General features: G+C 42.5%; 1 protein-coding gene across 1 annotated transcript in view; it reads right to left on the reverse strand.

Moving 5' to 3' along the window:
- Window positions 1–664, reverse strand: part of FLRT2 (fibronectin leucine rich transmembrane protein 2) — a 92472-nt gene extending 91808 nt beyond the window's left edge. The window contains exon 1 of the mRNA XM_034993076.1: window positions 132–664. The gene's annotated coding sequence lies outside the window, so the exon portion shown is untranslated. The remainder of the gene's footprint in view (window positions 1–131) is intronic.
- Window positions 665–6168: the final 5504 nt, after the last annotated feature.

The following is a 6168-nucleotide window of genomic DNA, read 5'->3' on the forward strand; positions in this document are numbered from 1 at the left end:
AATAATAATAATAATAATAATAATAATAATAATAATAATAATAATAATAATAAATGTCTATCTCCCCACAACCGCGTAGCAGGAGCCCTGGCTGTTATGGGAAACTCCACCTGGCACCTCTGTCCCTTTACCTGGCGGCCGCCGTGTCTCCTCGCAGTGCGCTCATCCGAATCCGACCGGGTCGGGGAGTTGGAAAGGGAAGAAGCTGGCGCGGCAGCCGCGGGGATCCCGGGGCATGGTATTGTTTTAGGGGTCACCGCCAAGGTCCCTCCTGCCCATCGTTGAGAACCGCCAACCTGATCCCGGGGCTGGGTGGACACAGCGGCAGGCGCAGCTGCTAGACGCCCGGAACCGAGGGCCAAAGACGCACCCCGGGCGGAAGCAGCGCCGCGCCTTGGCACGGAGATTGCGGCCACTGATGTTATCTCGGAGCGCTCGTTCCTCTGCGGTGACAATGGAAGACGCCAAACTCGCAAGGGACAGCGACAGGTTTCGAACGTACAGCTAACTACCAGGTACCCAGCCTGAGACTGTAGGCTGTTTCCCCCCTCCCCCTTCTCTCCCTCCTACTGGGGAGGGAACTGATTTAACCCTGTGTGCGCCCTGCACTCCCTGGAGAAGCTAGAACTGACTCGGAAACCGCAAGCGGCGGCCTCTGGGGCGAGAGCTTTGTTCACGTGCGTCTCCAGGGGGTGTGTTACTGTCTGGGGGCATTCGCCTGGCAAGACGCCAGGGGCAGGCTTCCAGCGCCAGACTCCGGCATGGGAAGGAGCCCCAGCGTTTCATCCGGACCAGACCCAGCCCTCGGAATCTATTTTTTGCCTCCAGTTACCAGATTTATTGAAGCTGCAAGCAAAGTTGGGTTTTATTCCTTTATTTCTTCCTCTTTCCCGCCTCCCGTATTATTTCCTTTCCTGCCGGTGCTTTGAAGATGTGGAACTCTCCGCTCATTCTAATTCTAGCTTATAACTGTTTTGCGTGTGCGAGACGACTGGTGGAGGGTACCCATCCACCCACGCAAAATTTAAATGAAACCGCAGGGAAAGCTGTCTCCCACCCACTCACCCAGTGTAGGCAATGGCGAATGACCACATATTCAGATAAGGCCAAGACGCCAGAAGATGGGGAAGGGGCTGGTTTGAGGGAGCTGTGAATAGGGAGATGGAAGGGAGAGAGAACGTGCCTTAGAATGGAATGAACAGGGGAAGCACGGACAAGAATGATGATGCAGAAACTATATCTGAGTCCCAATACTGAAAACAGCAGGTCAGCTTCAGTGCCTAAATTTTGATCGGCAGTATTTCCCCAGCTCCTTTGGAAGCAGAATGAATGAACGAGTGAGTGAGTGAATGAATGAATGAATGAATTTGGGGGTTTGTTTTGTTTTAATGAGAGAGAGAAGGTGAGTAAGTGAGGCTCAGCCTTGGCCGCACAGATGCTTTGCATTTTGTAAACAGCTTTGTCTAAGTGTTCCTGACTCCCAAGAAGTAAACTGGAGTTGGAGGCGAGTCACCTCCTAGACGTGAAATGGAAGCTCAGACAAGAGAAACTGACAGCTCAAGGCCTCTGCTGTCACCGGCACACCCCAGTGAGCCAGAACGTCGCCCACAGCGCAAACTCAGACAATCTTCTACAGATTCCTTTTTTCTCCATCTCCGTTCTGGACTAAAGAAAGAAAGAGTCTTTAAAAATCATTTAGAGGGTAGCACGTGGATCTTGCGAAAACTGAGTTATTTTTAAAAGAAAAAAAAAGTGTTTCTCCACAGGATAGATGTTCTAAGTTCCCTCTGCAACAAACCCAAGCCAATGGGAATCTGTAATAGCCCTTTCAAACGCCTCCGGAGCCGGGCTGTGCGCACGGAGGTAAGGGGAACACTTTCCAGCCGGCCTGGTGCAGAATTTCCTTGTAAATCCTTCTAGTTTGCCAAGGTGGCAGCAAAGCATAGGGAGAGCTCTTCAGCCAGCCGAATCAACACGGAAGACCACATTTTAGGACAAATACTAATCTACCTCCTTTTAAATACTCATCTTCTTGTGTTTAAGTGTACATAAGTATCCACATGAGGTTCTTTGAAACCTTGATCTGAGGTAACAGTATAATTATTTCATCTTTAAGAATACGTTTCTGTTTAAAAGAAAATGGAACTCCGTGCAGGTTTTACTTTCTGATTTATGCTGCCAGAAAATGAGTAAGATTAAAAAAGTGAGACGAGGTGGCTGCAGATGTACAAAATTTGTATTTTAGATGATAGCTTTTTATAAATTATAAACAAACACTATCATCTGTCTGTGCTCCCTACTAAAGGCTATTGATGGGATGACTGTAATCAGGACAAGGAAAATTAAGTACAGAAAGACATCACATCAAATGTATGAACAGAATAACTGTAACAAGTTTCTTAACCACATGATCCATAAGTCAGCTTTAGAAAAGTGTGATGGTGGAGCCACAGGAAGTGAAAGAGTAGTAAATGTGGTTCAGGGGCTCCAGAGGGTAATAATTTTGCAGACTCACAAAACTGGGATAATTAGGTTACTTTATTTTTATTAAGAAACCATCGCTAATACAAAAGGGTAGAAGAGTAGAGAAACAAAAAGCAAATCTGTGAGCCTCAAAAAATGGAAAGTCATGGGGAACCTGGGTGGTTCAGTCAGTTAAGTGTCTGACTTTAATTTTGGCTCAGGTCATGATCTCAGAGTCCTGAGAACTAGCCCCTTGTGGGGCTCCATGCTCAGCAGGGAGTCTGCTTGAAGATTTTCTGTCCCTATCCCTCTGCCCCTTCCCCCACCTGTGCACTCTCTCTGGGGTGCACTCTCCCTTAAATAAATAAATAAATAAATAAATAAATAAATAAATAAATAAACAAACAAAACCTTAAAAAATTAACAACAGAAAGTTAGCTCATTCGTTATTCTTTGGACTTCATTCCTCGATGGAGTTTCCACATCAGCTGAAACTTGACTGCCATCTCAAACCTTTCGTGCCCCTCTCCATGTTTTTTGCACACTCCCCCAACTATACAATCCACATGTACATTTTCCTGTGTTTCTACCTTGTAGAAGGGTGTCTGGGTGGCTCAGTTGGTTAAGCGTCTGCCTTTGGCTCAGGTTGTGATCCCCAGGGTCCTGGGATCAAGTCCCCACATTGGACTTGACTCCTTGCAGGGAGCCTTCTCCCTCTCCCTCTGTCTCTCATGAATAAATAAATAAAATCTTAAAACATAATAATAACACTTTGCAGAAGTAAAGATAACACAGGATTTGGATTTGTAAGATCATGGTGTAAGCCCAAGCCCCTGAAAATTTTGATCTTGGGTAAGATTGGCTCTGAGCCACTGTTTACTCATTAATAAAATGGGCATAAAAATACCTGTTCTACCAGCCTCATAATATTGTCACATCGCGAGTCAGTGCATAGGAAAGTGCTTTAGAAGTTTCAGTTGTTATTCAGTTATTGCTAACAATATTATCATTACATCACAGAGTCCCAGCCTTCAAAACATTGGAAAGTTACATCAACCTGAACAGCTTCCCCTAATGTTATCATCTTACATTACCTTGGAACATTTATCAAAACAAAGAAACCAACACTGCTCTGTTGCTATTAACTAAACTCCAGGCTTTGCTGGTATATCATCAGTTTTTCCACTAACATCCTGTTTCTGTTTCAGGATCCCATCAATTCTACCACATTGCCTTTAGTCATCATATCTTCTGTGGTTTGTGACAATTCCTCAGTCTTTCCTTGTTTTTAATGAATCTGGGAGTTCTGAAGAATAGTGGTCATGTATTTTGTCTTTCCATTCGGGTTTGTCTGATCTGACTCTAGTTCTGGGTTTGGAAGGAAAAAAAATACCAGGGAGGTGGAGTGCTGTTCTCATCTCATCATAGCAGGTGGAGCATGATATCAGCATGATGTCATTGATGATAACATCATCACTCTCTGAGGTATTGTGTGCAAGTTTTCTCCACTACAAAGGTATCCATCCTTTTCCATACTCTGTTCTTTGGAAGTGAGCCACTAAGTCCTGCTGACCCTCATGGATTTAAAATTTGTAAATGCACAAACTAAGCATTTAGTGCAACTGATAAACACCCCAAATATTGAATCCGCCTAGGAATAATCTCCCAGGCACCTCTGTCCCTGTATTCTATATCCTTAGGAAAGTGTTCAACTATCTCCTCTTGGCTATATAGTTTGAACCCATCTTCACTACTCCATGCTTTACAATCCCCAAACCCAGTCTCCAAATCCTGTTGGTTCTTTTCTGAAATGTATCTTACCTTCCTAGTTCTCATTGTCACATCTGGTTGGTTTAGAATTCCAACTTTCCTACAAAAAGATGGCATCCATGACCTCTTATCCCTTTCTCCCTTTCATGGTTTTCTGAGAGTTTGGTGTTCATTTCATTCTCCCTCCAAGGGACAATAGCAATCAACTAGCTTGTCTCTGGACAGTCTAAGGGTCTCAAAGAATTTAGTTGGTCTTACCTTTCTTTTATTCTGGTAAATGCTTGAAGCGTGCGTCTTAAGTTCATGAATAAGCTTCTGTAGCAATTAGAGAAAAAGCCAACCTTTCTTCTAAGATGAGAGCCACTGTAAGAAAATCCATGATTAACACACTGTGGGTAGGTGGCTTTTCATTTCTCACATGAGTATAAAACACTCTTTATGCACTTTTTGTGAGTGTGGTATGATTCCTGTGAATCTGTGACGTTGAAACGCATACTCTGCTGGTTTTGAAACACCATGATACAGTCTGTGGTTCGTCCATTTATCCAACAAACATTTGTAGAAAACACAAAACATGTAGCAGAACTTTGATAAATAGACTTAATCCCTGTTCTATAAAATCTCTCAGTGTAGTAGCGATACACTTTAAATAATTACATACTCATTAGGTAAGTAAAACAATTTGGTATATGCAAAGCATGTTAGTGCCCTGAAACAGATTCTCTGAGGAGGGAAGTCCTCATCCAAGTGATGAGGAGGCTTTCTTGATAATGTACTGATTTTATAGGGGACTTATGACATTATTTTTACATCCAGCCTTTTGCATACAGCAACCCCAGGAACCAACCAGAGTCCCCTGTCTCAGGGAAATCTCTTTGGGCCAAAAATTGGAAAATCAGTGTAGGAGTAATTGCTTGACTATCCATTTCCCCTAAGCCTTGGTTGCTTTTTCTCTCCATGCAGGTTACAAGATGATTATGCGTGAACAAAAACAGAAGGTCCACATGACAGGAAACAAAAGCATGTTAAACCATGGAGATATCCTCATACATAAACCTGCCATTTGTCAAGCACTTGCTCTCTGTTCCAAAGGGAAGCTGGCAAAAACTTGAAGCAAACATTCTCCAACAGCACTGGGGAAGAGTAAATGAGGGAAATGCCCTTTTTCAAAAGAGTATATGGTTGATATAAAGATGGAAGTCATTTTAAGAAGAGATGAAAGATCTACCCAGAGACTGATTTGAACATAGGTGCTACAATTGTAGCAAATGTTACCGAGCCTTCTGTATCTGACTACAGTTCCAATGAAGAGGGAAGTGCCATTTTAATCTGAGAAAACATATTTCGTTGAGCGAGTAAAAAAGATTCTGAATTAGAATATATATAAAACATATAACAAATACATATAACTTCCCACTAGACTACATATCTATCATCTATCTATCTACAAACACAACCACACATACTTCCCACTGTCTATTGATATATTAGAAAAAATAAAATTGCATTCTTTAAAAGGTCAGAGATAATTTTCAAGCCTGCCCGACTCTTATTATAAGGATAAATACTATATCGATTAAGCTATATGTAGTTGCCAGAGGTCTGAATTGGACTTGGATGGTGCGACTTCAAGTCTCTACTACTTTATCAGGGAAATCAATAACAGCCCAAGGCCTCAGTTTCTCTTTTATCCAAAAGGGAAAAACCAAACGATCTGCCAGGGTAAATATATAAGCAGTGAGTGAAGTGGGTTATTTCGAAGCTCAAATTAAGAGCAAACTATTATTATTTATGTAACGACCGTGTTTTTTACGGAACATAATTTAATGTGAGATCTCTTTTACTCTGTATAATCTTAAGACATTCCTGGCTTTTCTGATAACCTGTTTTACACAAAGTTTCAGAGCTTCAAAGATACAGAGTTGCTAAACTCCT

This window comes from Mirounga leonina, unplaced genomic scaffold (assembly GCF_011800145.1).
Source record: "Mirounga leonina isolate KUSES-001 unplaced genomic scaffold, KU_Mleo_1.0 Mir_82, whole genome shotgun sequence".
NCBI lineage: Eukaryota > Metazoa > Chordata > Mammalia > Carnivora > Phocidae > Mirounga > Mirounga leonina.